The following is a 13373-nucleotide window of genomic DNA, read 5'->3' on the forward strand; positions in this document are numbered from 1 at the left end:
CACCCAGGCGCCCCCTAAAACTGTAAGTTTTAAGTCAAGAATTTTTTCTCCAAAGTTATAAGTGGTATTTCTGAAAAAATCAGAATTCATTGTCTTAAGTAGTAATTCTAAGATGTTTTTGCTGCAAATAATTATGTTGCTGAATCACCAGTCATGGGGCAAACTCTTTGGTTTTCATAAAAATAACATAATTTCATATTACATAAATAAAGTAGCTCATAGAAAAATCTAAAAATATACAAGATGAGTTTAACTCACAGCACATTAATTTAGGTATTAGAGTCTTAGAAAATATATCTTCCAAATATTCTATGATAAGTATATACCATAATTTCTTTAAATAATAGCATAAAGGTGCATAGATTATTCCTAGTTTCCACCATTATAAGTAATAGTGAAATTATTTATTTTAAATAAATATTTCCAATTATTTAGTAAGAAGACAACTTAAAAAGGATTTCTGATCCAAATCATAGCGATATTTCTAAAAATATTGGCAACTTACACATCTTTCTAAACTCCCTTCTAGAAACATACAAGTTTATAATGCCATCAACAGTGTGTAGTCCTCACAACGTCCTCAACAATTCTTAGTATTTTCAATATTCACCAAGTTCATAAATGAAAAAGGTTATTTTAAAAATTACATTTCATTAGAATCACGTAAAAATCTTTCTCTTCTAATTTTATTTTGTGGTTTGGGGGGGGTTGTTTTTGTTTTTTTTTAAGTAGGCTCTACCCCCAACACGGGCTCAAACTCACGACCCTGAGATCAAGAGTCACATGCTCTATAGACTGAGCCAGCCAGGTGCCCTTCCCCCTCAATTTCTGACCACTATTATTTTTACTTCTTTATAAATCAACTTTAGATGTCCTTTAAAATTTTTTTCTAATAGGGTGTTCATGATTTTCTTATGTATTTTAGGAGCTCTTCATATGTTGATTAAAAACTTGCTTTATGTGCTTTTGCTCAATTTACTATGTTTTATAACATAAAGAAGATTTTAATATGCCATGTAATCAAATCCACATTCATGTATGGATACTTGTACAAATTCCAATACAGTTTTAAATTCCACTCTCGCATCTTTGATTTTCTCAAATTATTTTGCTTTCCTTTCCTTTGACTCTCAGATAGCTTGTGTTTTACCTCAGCCCGTGTGATGCCGTGTCATCTTTCACTTCTTATATAAAAGCCCCTCTTGTCTTATATTTTACTGAGATCATAAAGCAGGTAATGCCCAAATATAATTTATTTCCTGTAGTAAATCTTTTCAAAACCAGCTCTTTTTCTGGATATTGAGTCCCTTGTCCCTCTCTTTATTCTGAGCTGTAAAATCTTTCCATAGGCGTCCTGTTGGCTGTTTTCTGTTTAAGCATCCTTGAGAGAGGAGCATCTCTCCTAGCCTCCTGTTTGCACGTAAACAGAGGGGGAGGATTCTCCTTGTGTCTCCTCACTGTCCATCTGCTTGCTGTTAGAAATCTCCTCTCAAATTTTTAAGCTCAAAAGATTTTGTTTGTTTGTACTTAAATTTGCTTTCCTGGTTTAGTGAAACCAGCAGCCTAAAAGAAACAAGGAGAAAGTCAGAACCACAGGCAAGCAAAGCCAGCTCTGTGAGGTCTCTGCCTGTGTGTCCGGGGATGGGCCCTCTAGATCCGACTCTGTGCTCATCTTCATCTCCACGAAGGGCCCACAGACCCAGGCTTCTCCTTAGAAAGCTGCTCATGCAGGCAGTTCTGCTTTATCAGGGGGAGGCCTGCTGCCTGGAGGAGAGCCTTGCCCCACTCTTTACTCTATTGGTAGAGCCCCAATAGATGGGAGCCCTGGACTCTCACAGGAACTGCCTGGATGGCTCCTTAATACCCAGCAGCAGAAAGGACTCTGAAGGCAGTGTGTTCCCTGTCTGCCCACAGTCTACCCTCATGGCTCCAAATTAAGGAATATCCGTGGAGTTCTGCAGGATGTGCTCTCCTTAATTGCGAGGTTTGCCCCATCTTCTCAGAAGGGGACACAGAGCCAGCCTTCAGCGCCCCCCCCAGTCTGGTCCCAGTCGCTCTCTACCCAGCAGAGATGCTTTGCAATTTCTCTCAAGTGATGGGCTCTCTTCCCAGGTTTTCAGGAACCACAAACAACATTGGCTCCCTTTATTTTATATCATTTTGGCCATCTTTACCAAAATGCCATTCATCTAATTTTTCTCCCCCAGCCCCAGGTATATCAAGGGATTTGCACTCACCTGGCCCCAAATCCTTTCAGCTGGAAATCATTGCTCCCTCCTCACAGTTGAGAATACTTTATTTTTATTTCTCACCTTTCATGGGCACTTCTCCTGCCAATTCGATTATAAGTTCTTCGAGGGCAAGCGGAGTGATCAGCTTCTCCTTGTTTGCCCAGGACCTCTACAGAGTTGACACGTGAAGGCCCAGGAATCGCCTAAGGCTTAGACCAGGCGGTTGCCCCGATCAAGGTCAAGGTAGGCTTTATCCCCTCCCCCGCGCCCGTCATCTAAAACTGTCTTGCCCAAAGCAGATGTTAATGATATATCTATCGATGAGTGATTTTCCCCTGCCCCTAGACCTCAAGCACATGTTTATAGGGTTAAGGACAAAGTTTATGGCTGCTAACCAGAGAAGCTAACTAAATTAACGAGCACATCAAGCATATTCATGTGGTGAAGTGAGAACTTTTCATAATAAGTAACACAACCTGGTTCATGATGTCTCGATACTTACAAATTAAAAGAAACCTCATCACTGGAGAAGTTTCAGACGTAATTACAAAGAGTAAGGTATGAATAGAATGATTCCTCTAAGACTAATATTTTCAGAAACTAGCTATTATGCCATTCAGTAGATATGCAAAATCTGTTTCCAAAAGCACTCGTGCCTCGGGCTGCCCTCCACAGCCATTTAAAATATTATAATTAATTACCTACTGGATGTGTAATAATATACCAACTGTGCTTCGAGACATGTTCTCTGTCCTAAAGAAGATTTTGTTCAGAAGCAATGGTTGAGAGCCGTGACTGTTTACTTTTTCCCTATGGCCAGCTAAAAATCACCCCCAAGTATGGCCCTCATAAAAATATGTTCTGAACACTTACTCATTTCTTAAATTATTTAAATAAAGAGAACGAGTCTTGCTTGCAGCATAACGACTGCCCGCATACCTAAATGAATTCCATGAAGTGGAGAAAATCCACTTGAGTCCTTGGTGGAGATCCACCCAAGCACTGACCGCATTTCATGTCTAATAGGATTCTAGAGGTGTCCAAGGCCAGGAAAAGGGGGGGGGGGAACCTACCATGCTTAATTTGAAGAATCAAGTAACTCATCAAGGTTTTCCAAACCACAACAACGTAGCAGAGGAAAAAAATCGTGAGAGGCATAGCAATCATGCTTTTGATGCCAAAAAAAAACTAGAAACTAGAAAAAGCTCTTGATAAAAACAAAACCTGTAAAGAAATGGCAAAGGAGGTGAAATGATGCCAATTTCCTATGGGAATTTTAGCTTTTTCAGACATATTCAAGTTTCCTGAGGGCAGAGATCGCTCCTTGTGAACTAAAACCATTTTCTCTTTCATACGTCAGTGCTTAGGAAGTGGTTTTGTGTGGAAAGAAAAGAGATTGAATTTTAGATAAATACCAGTCCCAAAGCAGATGTTCTCTACTTGGACAAAGAAATAAAGCACAGGGAGAAAAAGTCCTTCGGAAATTAAAATTAAAAATTCCGTATTGATTGTGGAGTGACTAATCATTGGACCACGCTACTGACGACTGTGCCATCTGTCTTCAGAGATCTCCAAATATAGCAACCGGAGGGCTGAGTGTACTGAGACAGAGCCGAGCTTGAGAGCCCAGGTCAGCGCCTGGGCTCTGGCATCTACCGGCCTCCTTCAGCCCCCAGCTCTGTTGCCTTCCACGTGAGTGACCTTGGAAGTTACTTGACCTCTCTAAACCTCAGTTTCCTGGTGGGTAATAAATACCCCTCCCTCATAAGGTGGTTATGTGGAGCAATAAATGCCTCGTTAGAAGAATGAGGTTGTGAGAGATGATATCACAACGTTTTATTATTTGATTCGTAGGATTTGAGTCGGTGCTTGAAAGTTGTCCCAATGGACCTCTAATGTGTAACGGATCCATGATATTTGTCCGGGCTACTAAAGAGCACACTGAATGCTTTCTGCTTCCAAACATTTACTGATGAGATGTAAAAACTCTTCCACCTAAGCTTAAAGATATCCTCCCAAATTGTCCTCCCTTTATTTATTGAAACATTTGTCTCTGTACTCCCAAATACACACATTTCTGTGTCTCTCCCAATCCAGGCAGCTTCTTCATTTTGCCCCCCATCATGCCCTCTATGTTTCCACCATGCTCTACACCCCGCTATTTACCCTCTGAAGGATCTTGCCCTATGGCAGGTGTGTCCCAGTTGGCTCTGAAAACTCTGTCCCCTGCCCTCCCCCTACTCCTGACTTCTGCAAATGATATTCCTCAGGCTGCAATGACAACCACCTTCCCTCCGGGGTCCTTGCTCACCACAGACAGCCTGACCCCTCAGCCCTAGCAACGTCATCTTCCCCTTTGTCCCTCTAGTCCTATGGCTGGTCCACTTCCTGTCGATGCCAACTTCTGGGTTGAGTTCTTTTTTTTTAAGATTTTATTTATTTACTCGACAGAGAGCGAGCACACAAGCAGGGGGAATAGCAGAGGGAGAGGGAGAAGCAGGCTCCCCGCTGAGCAAGGAGCCCAATGTGGGGCTCGATCCCAGGACCCTGGGCTCAAGACCTGAGCCGAAGGCAGACGCCCAACTGACTGAGCCACCCAGGTGCCCCTGGGTTGAGTTCTTGTCCCCCTTTTTTTCTCCAGCTTTTGTGTGTGTGTGTGTGTGTGTGTGTGTGTGTGTGTGTGGTAAAATACACACACCATAAGATTTACTATCTTAACTATTTTTAAGTGTAGAGTTGAGTGATTTTAAGTCCATCCATATTGTTGTGCAACCATCTCCACCATCCATCTCCAGAACTTTCTTCATCTTGGAACACAGAAATGGCGTACTCAACAAACACTAACTCCCCTTTTTATCTGTTTAGCCTTTCCAAGATTTTTCAGCTAATTCTCCCTGTGAAGGATCCTGTCTTGGTGCACCGGGTATAAGCTGTTTTCCTGATTGGGTCCTTTGCCTTCAACATACAAGATTTCCGAAATTATCTAACAGATAATGGTTGAGTATCTGATGAGGGCATGGCACCAACAATACAGAAATAAGTAAGATACAGTGCTGTTGCTGTTCTTGAAGAACTTACAGTCTCATGGGAGACAGGCAAATCAGACTAATTACAATCTCATATTTTGAATAAGCACATGAGCTCTGGAAGGAAAGCACGTAGGTATGGCTCTCCCACTTGCTGGCTCTGTGAACGTGGGCAAGTTAGGAGCCTTTCAAGAAGGACTTTGTGCATTTGGCTCAGGGGACAGACTAGGTGGTGCTTTTTGCACAACGGGGAGCTATTAGGAAGACTGAGGAAGCAGGAGCATTTGGGATGCATTAGGAGTGTCTGGCCAAATGCAAGGCTATCATCTAGAAAGGTACCACCATAGTTCAGGCTGCTGACAGGGTGAATGAGAGCTGGGGGCAGGAAAGTTTCTTGGCCAGAAGGGAGGGGAAGGGTTGAGAAATAAACAACCAGTTTTCTGGTCATTTATAAAGCCTGACATGACTGTTCCAGGCCAGGTTGATCTCTTCTCTCTGAATTTACCACACCAGCGATACTCATTTCATTGTCTCTAATTCTCAAAGGCATTCATTCTTGCCCTCTTCTCATCCAGATTTGAGTGATGGGTCCTTAAAGATAAAAGCAACAACTTAATCTTTTTCTATCCCCCAGTATTCTTGTAATATTTCATATATCAGGATATTTAACAGATTTCTTTGAGGACTCTCATTCATCAAAAAATGGTATATTACCACAAGCCAGATTGAGTAATAATTCAAGAATTTAAGAAGATAACTCTAAATTTTTAGCTTTCCAAAAATAACAACTTACTAAATATTAATTATCAAATGAAATAAAAATGCAATCATACTTTTAAGAGTTTGATCTTCTATGGTTTCAGTTTAATCTTGCTAACCACCTTCAGTAATAAAGAGTTAGTAATGGCTTGGTGATTTTAATTCAGAGACCCAATTTGATTAGACTTTCTGATTAAGAGGACTAATGTTAACTATGCAATATGATGCATAATAATATATCAAACCCCATTTTGGGGTTCTCTTTTAACGGATGGCTTACTGCATGATTAGAAAATGAAAAATGCAGTTTTTCAGGATTCATTTACTGTAAATTGACTGAAATCGAGTGGAAGAAAATCCAAGCCTATTTGCCTATTGATGCTATTTCCATGTATATAATAATTATTTCTTAATATCGATTTGAGAAGCTGCAATTTGTTTTCACAATTAATCAATGGAGAGCAAAATTTGAATCAGAATCCTTCTTGAGTAATCCCGTAATTACCACATTATCGCGCCCTCTCTTTCCTTTCTCTCGCTAGCGATTTTAGATTTCTGTTTCCTCCCAAACCGTTTAGGCTATTTGGAATTCATGCGACATTTTACATGGAAGGAAGTGTGAAATGCCACTTTCCATACTGCTTCCTTATAAATTATTCATCCCTGCTGTTTATCAGGCAGCTTCTGCACTTAGATAAGAAGTCACCTCCCGTGAGCTGCACACATCACAGGGACCTAAATAATCAAAAATAGTGTGTAGCCTGCTAAGAGAGCAAGGAGAAATTCCAAGCAAGCACAGTTTGGGATGAGACTCTCCCATGCCGAAACCAGCCCCACCGATCTTACTTGACATGAATAATACTATTTAGCTTGCAAAGTGTATGGTTGAGAGAAAGATCTACACTCTCAATAGTAGACAAGCAACAGAGTGTACATGTTCTCTGCTTTGATGGGTAGCTTTATTGAATCAAAAAAACAAATGAGAAATCATCGTCACCCTTGCAAGTGGCCTTACAAATTACCAAAGCTATAACTATCAAGAGAATCTTTTTTTTTTTTCATTTTTAAAAATTGGGGCAGCATTTCCATCTACATTATCCCATCATCCACTCTCTTCTCCATAGATTTGTAGTGCCCTCCGCCACGGTCAGATTTGATCTGACCTATATTTTGATCTGGAATATCCATTTTTCACCAACTTATGATAATGAGCCCATTAACAATGTTCAAACACTTGAGAATTTAAAGGATGACAGTTTGGTCTTAAGAAGAATGACCACGGCTATCATGATTTTAAGTGATGATTATTGATAAAGGATCATTGAACTAACTATAACATTTCAGGAGCAGCTCCACTTTCCCCTTCGAGTAACTTTCTTTACTACACTTGATTCAATTCCACATTTTCATACAGTTAAGGTTAGGGTCTTATCTTGGGTGGAGGGTGCTCACATATCTCATTATGCTTGTAAAGTAATCATTTATCAATCACTAAAAAGCATAAGTTAAAAACTTACCCTAGGGGCACCTGGGTGGCTCAGTCTTTAAGCGTCTGCCTTCGGCTCAGGTCATGATCCCAGGGTCCTGGGATCGAGCCCCGCATCAGGCTCCTTGCTCGGCAGGAAGCCTGCTTCTCCCTCTCCCACTCCCCCTGCTTGTGTTCCCTCTCTCGCTGTGTCTCTCTCTGTCAAATAAATAAATAAAATCTTTAAAAAAAAAAAAAACTTACCCTAAACCTGACAGTGTGCTAAATGAGATGCTATGGCAAACTGAAAAGAAACTTAAGATATAGAGTGGAGTGCCTTCTAGGAGATACCCTCTGCTCTAGCCCCCATAGTTTAAGGACAGCAATGCACAGACACAGACTAAAACAGCTTCCCTAACTTGTTAATGACAGAGTCAACACCAGGACTCACATTTCCAGCCCTCGGGGCTGTAATATCTCCCACTTCTTCAAGGAGCCTGCATTCTGTTTGGACAGTTAAGAATTACACACACGTAGAGATCAGAGAGAGACATGTGAAGCTGGATTTTATCAGCCGGGCCCTGCCTAAATCACCCAGCCTCAAACAACCTCAGATGTCTATGTGAGCCCAGCCAAAATCAGCAGAGCCCTCGAGGCAAACGCAGCCTGGATGGGATGAACCCAGCAGATACATGAGAAATGCTTGTTAGGCTATGTCCTTGAGGGTTTGTGACTGTTTATTACTGAGCAAATGATAATTGACAACACCATGCAAGACGCTGTTCAAATAATGTCATCTCCTCCTTGTATAATATATAAAATATCCAAAAATATGAAGCCCTAAAGAAAGGATGTCAGTAACATTCTACCTGGTCACTGTGTCTAGCTTAATGAAATGGATACTATGGGAGTACAAAAGATAGAAAGCATTATTACCCTTATACTAGCAAAGGTGACAATTAAGTTGATACTATATGCCATACATATAAGAAAAAATGACAAGCAAAGTTACTCAGCTATTTCAATGTAGAAATTGCCTTTCTTGAATCATTATCCATATGTGAGATGTTGCTCAACAGGTTAGGAAAAATAGGGCATTCACTTAATGGTGAGAGAACTTTCTTAGCAAACACAAGACATCGGGGAAGAAGGTGTGTGTAATTCAGGTATTTCCATTAACAACCTGAATGTTGATCCTGGAGCTTCAAGGACTCTGCCCAGCCCTGGACTCACAGGTCCTTGGAGACAAGTGAAGCCCAGCACAGGCCTCCTCCTCCCTGTGGGAAGTTGTCTGGAAACAAAGTCCACGTCTAAGAAAATGAGCCTATCTCCTCCTTAGGTAGGACACTCCAGGCAGATTCAGGTCGCCAAATACAAGTCCTAACAAATGAAGATTGCCATCAAGTAAGCTTCTAATTGTCCCTTAAAAAAAAAAAAAAAAAAAAAAGTTACTCTAAACAAACTCTCTCCAAACCCTATAATGAGAGTGAAGAATTTAGGAACGGCTCTAGGAGCTGCTGAAAAGTCAGATCCTCTTATGCTCCAGTAGAGGAGAAACGGGATCAACAGGGAGATGAGGGCATTGCAAGCGCCCCTGTGTTCCTTCTCCCTAAGTACCCGTATGCACGTCAACACTACTTTGCTCTTTATGAAGGACCTGCCTTGCCGGCACAGGGCTTTTGCCTACAGCGTCCCATCTCTGGTGTGGCTGCCAACGCTGCCACCTAGAATTTTCCTCTGGGTCATTTATCTCAAAGTCAACAGTATATACAACAGACGAAAGATTTTAAATAGATATTGTTTAGGTAAAGACCCAGGCAGGATGAGAATTTAGAAGAAACACTATTCCGGGAAATCGGAAGTGTCAGGCACACAAATAGAATATAGCCAGTGGGGGAAATTGGGGTATCCAGGTGAGGTTTTTTAAGAGCCATCCCTAAGTGGACCAGGAACTCCATTAGTGGGAAGAGGGAACACGTGGTTCCTAGAGCTTCTGTCTGTGGTGAGGGCTGTCTAGTTATCACCGCTTTGCTGGCTAAATGGCCTCTAGATCATTTTATAATTATTTAGAAAGAAAGAAAGAGACGGAGAGGTGAAGGGCAACAATAGAAAAAATTAAGGTAGAGTGACAAAGGGAGGGCGGATGGCTGAAAGAGTAAAGGTAAAATTTAAGGACAAGGGAAATGAAAATGAAATGGAGTGAAAAGGTTAATGCAAACAATGGAAACAATAATATTAGAAAGTACAGTTTTAAGAATTGAATCACACACAGCTTAGGAAGTTGTACATTTTTCTATGGGGCTAAAATAGATGCATTTTTTTTCTAAATGTGTTAAAAACAAGAATTTAAAGAGAGGGAAAATTGTAAAAGAAGGAGCGAGAAGCCTAAAACAAAACAAAACAAAACAGATGAGGTTACCCAGAGTAGAAGTGGAAAATAAATGTAAATAATCAGCATAAAACAAGGGAATAGGAAGTTCTGAAACTGTGCTGAGAACTAAACAGAGTCAAGCTGTAAAGACACGAGAATATACAGTCCATGTGGGGAAGAGGGAGCAAAACTGGAAAAGCAGACAGGGACGGAGGAACGAATCCAGGATTCCCACTGAAACCAACTCCAGCTGCCGGTGGTGAGGATTCTGGCTCAGGCTTCACAAAATCTGTGTTCTGTCTTTGCTGAGACATCTCCTTCCCAAGACCTCAGCCTGGAGATACAAACGAGGCCCCCTTTCCTCTCAGCCCTCACTGTGTCCACACTACCTTTTCCCCCAATTTCTCTAAAGGATAGGCTTGCCAAACCATACGTCCTATGGGGTCATGTCCACTCAGAGGGGGCACCTTTCTCCAGCTGTAGCCCCAGATGTTTCACTTAAACTGACCCACAATCTCACGTGATAGTTTCCCAGCTTAGACTTCTCAAAATTTGACTTCGCCAATTCTTAACTGCTCAAAATCTTTCTTTTTAAGATTTATTTATTTATTTTAGAGAGAAAGAGAGAGAGTGCGAGAGTGGGGGAAGAACAGAGGGAGAGGGAGGGAGAGAACCTCAAGCAGACTCCCCGCTGAGTGCCAAGCCCGGCACAGGGCCCCATCCTCAGACCCAGAGATCATGACCTGAGCCGAAACCAAGAGTCAGACGCTCAACAGACAGAGCCACCCAGGCGCCCTTATTCAAATTCTTCTAACCTAACATGTATATGATTCACTTCTAAAATATTCAGGAATGAAATTCAAACCAGGATGTTGAGCAAGGACCACTTACATTTAACAACAAAGAACTATCTTTTTGGCAGCAAATAAACCTGGGTCACTACCAATGTTGGTATCTTTGAGAAATATTTTTTCCTTGTGACTGTTGGTTTATGCAAACAGCTATGTCTTAAGAACTCACACCCCGACACCACAACCTGATGCCTGAAGATGCAACAGTCATCTGGCTATATTTCTTTTCTTCTTCTTCCCGTCTGCCCTGGTACTTGGATAGTTTAATCCTTGCATTAATATTTGAATATAGGTTTGATTGGGTTTGAAATGAGCAAGAAGATTCACCAAGATCTAAAGAGATTCTTTGTGTGAGTTCGTTTTGCTGCATTAGGATTGTGAGATAGATACATTCTATTAGCAGAGTATATCTACATCCGAATCAAGTGTCTTGCCTGTCCCCTACAAGGCAATGTGACATCTAAGCTTGAGGTTCATAAAAAGTAGCCATTTGGTTCAGGAAAAATGAAACATCTCTCAGCCTTTCAGCTAAACCAAACCTGCTTGTCTTTTCCAGATGGATTATATTGGATGAACTTTTTTATCCCCATCTTCCATACACACACACACACATACACAATCCAACCCACAATGTGGATCTTGAGACCAGTTTCTCCGTCTGTATGGTAAAGGAATTAGACTTGGTATTTTTTCTTTTTCAAAATAAAATATGTTTTATTTTAAAAATAATTAACTGCTATCGAAGGAGAGGAAAAGCTTTAAAATAAGTGAAGATTGCCCTCCCAGCAATAGTAAATACTGTTAATATCCTTGTAAGTATTCCTACAGGCATGTTATATGTATACATGTACATAAATACACATAGCATATATTTTAAATAGTCTATTACATATTCTATTTGATAACATCTTCTGCTTATTGCAATGTCTCTGTTGAGATTATCCTTTAATTTGATGAATCACAAATTATACAAACTAGCTTTAATCAATGGACTTAAAACTGTCATCTGTTTTCTGCTTTATGAATAATTCTGTGATGATCATCCTCGTATAGATATCTCTGAATATTCATTCAATTATTTTTTAGAATAATTGCTTGTGAGTAGAATTTCTATTTCAAAAAGTATGGATATTCTAAATTTTAATATGTATGAATTTTTAATCATTTGATCAAGATTGTAAAATCCCCTGGGTTTTTTATTGGGGTCTCATGGAATTTGTAGAGTAGGTTAATGAGAATCCGTTCACCATTCACGTAATGAATATGAACTGAGCTGCTGCGATGGGCCAGAGACACCAGCACAGCAATGGAAAAATCAAAGATTTCTGGCACATTTGCATGAAAGAGTCAAAACCAATAAACAAACAGATACATAACATGAAGTCAGAGTGTGGGCAGTGCTAGAGGTTAGATGCTCTGAAGAAAAAATAAAGCAAAGATGATGGGGTGATACTGTATTTAAGATGATTAGGAGGGTTTCTGAAATCAGTATTGATCCAGACCTGAAGGATGCACGGAAGGAAGCCACATGTTTATCAAAGGGAAGAGGCAGGAGGCAGAGAAGCGGGAGAGCGTCAAGGAAGGGAGATGAGAAGGACAAGACTAGAGAGCGCTCAGAGGCCGCACCATGCAGCACCTCTGGGTAAGTGGCAAGGGATTTTACTGTGAGTGTCCGAACCCACGGAAGGATTTTGTGCATTCCACTTTCTTCCTGAAGTAAGGTATGCTCTCCAATTATTTGTCTTCTTTAATATCTCCCAGTAGAACATGTTAGTTTCAGTTCCTTCTTAGTCAATGTTTTATTAAATATTTTACTCCAGTGCTCTTCTAAGAAAGAGTTTACTGTCATTATTTTCATAATTAGTATTTTAGCTGAAAAAAATCTCACAGGTCCCTGCAACACTTAATTTTAGTGTTCTATGAACTCGGTGCCATGCCAGTGATTCATAAGTCTCTGCAGATCCATACAAGCACAAATGCTTCCAGGGAGTTCTGGAGAATGGTCTGGGGTGGCTTTTACTCCTGGTCCCCTCCAGTCACTTCAGAGGAGATACAAGGATAGAGCCAAAGATATCAGGTTCAAAGTAGTGCCTTCTGGAACAACTGTGCCTCCACCCACCCCCTTCTTCCAGTTCTCTGGCTTCTGTGCCATTTGGTTCCCAGGCCCTTACACCTGTCCTGAATTCAATTTCTGAGAGCAGTGTTTTCCAAAAAGTGGCAAAATCACCTGGTCAGCTTATAAAAATTACTTCCCCTACCCCGTTTCTATTGATTCTGGTCCTAAAGTTCTAGATTCTAATATGCGACAAAATTGGGAAAGACGATCCAAGACCAACCTTCGACCTTCCACGTTCCCACAGATCCAGGATTTCCCATCACTGTGCTAGCAGTGATCACGACAGACCTTAGAAAGCAAGCGACCTGAGTGGAGTTGCTCAGTGTGAAAGTATCATATAGTTAAGTGCTTGGTTCTGAGAAAAACAAACTGTAGGGGAACCCAACATCTAAGTTTAACCTAGGCCCTCATCCACGTGTAAAAGAAAAATAAACCTATGTTTTGGCTCACGGTCATCTTTATATCTTTACAATTTTCCAGGAATTACAAAATTCCTAGGTAAAACTTAGAATAGGATATAGATGGATCCGTAGCATACTGGAAAGGCTATGCCA

The sequence above is a fragment of the Eumetopias jubatus genome, unplaced genomic scaffold (assembly GCF_037043125.1).
Source record: "Eumetopias jubatus isolate StellerSeaLion01/CBP00866 unplaced genomic scaffold, mEumJub1_p1.0 scaffold_16, whole genome shotgun sequence".
Classification (NCBI taxonomy): domain Eukaryota; kingdom Metazoa; phylum Chordata; class Mammalia; order Carnivora; family Otariidae; genus Eumetopias; species Eumetopias jubatus.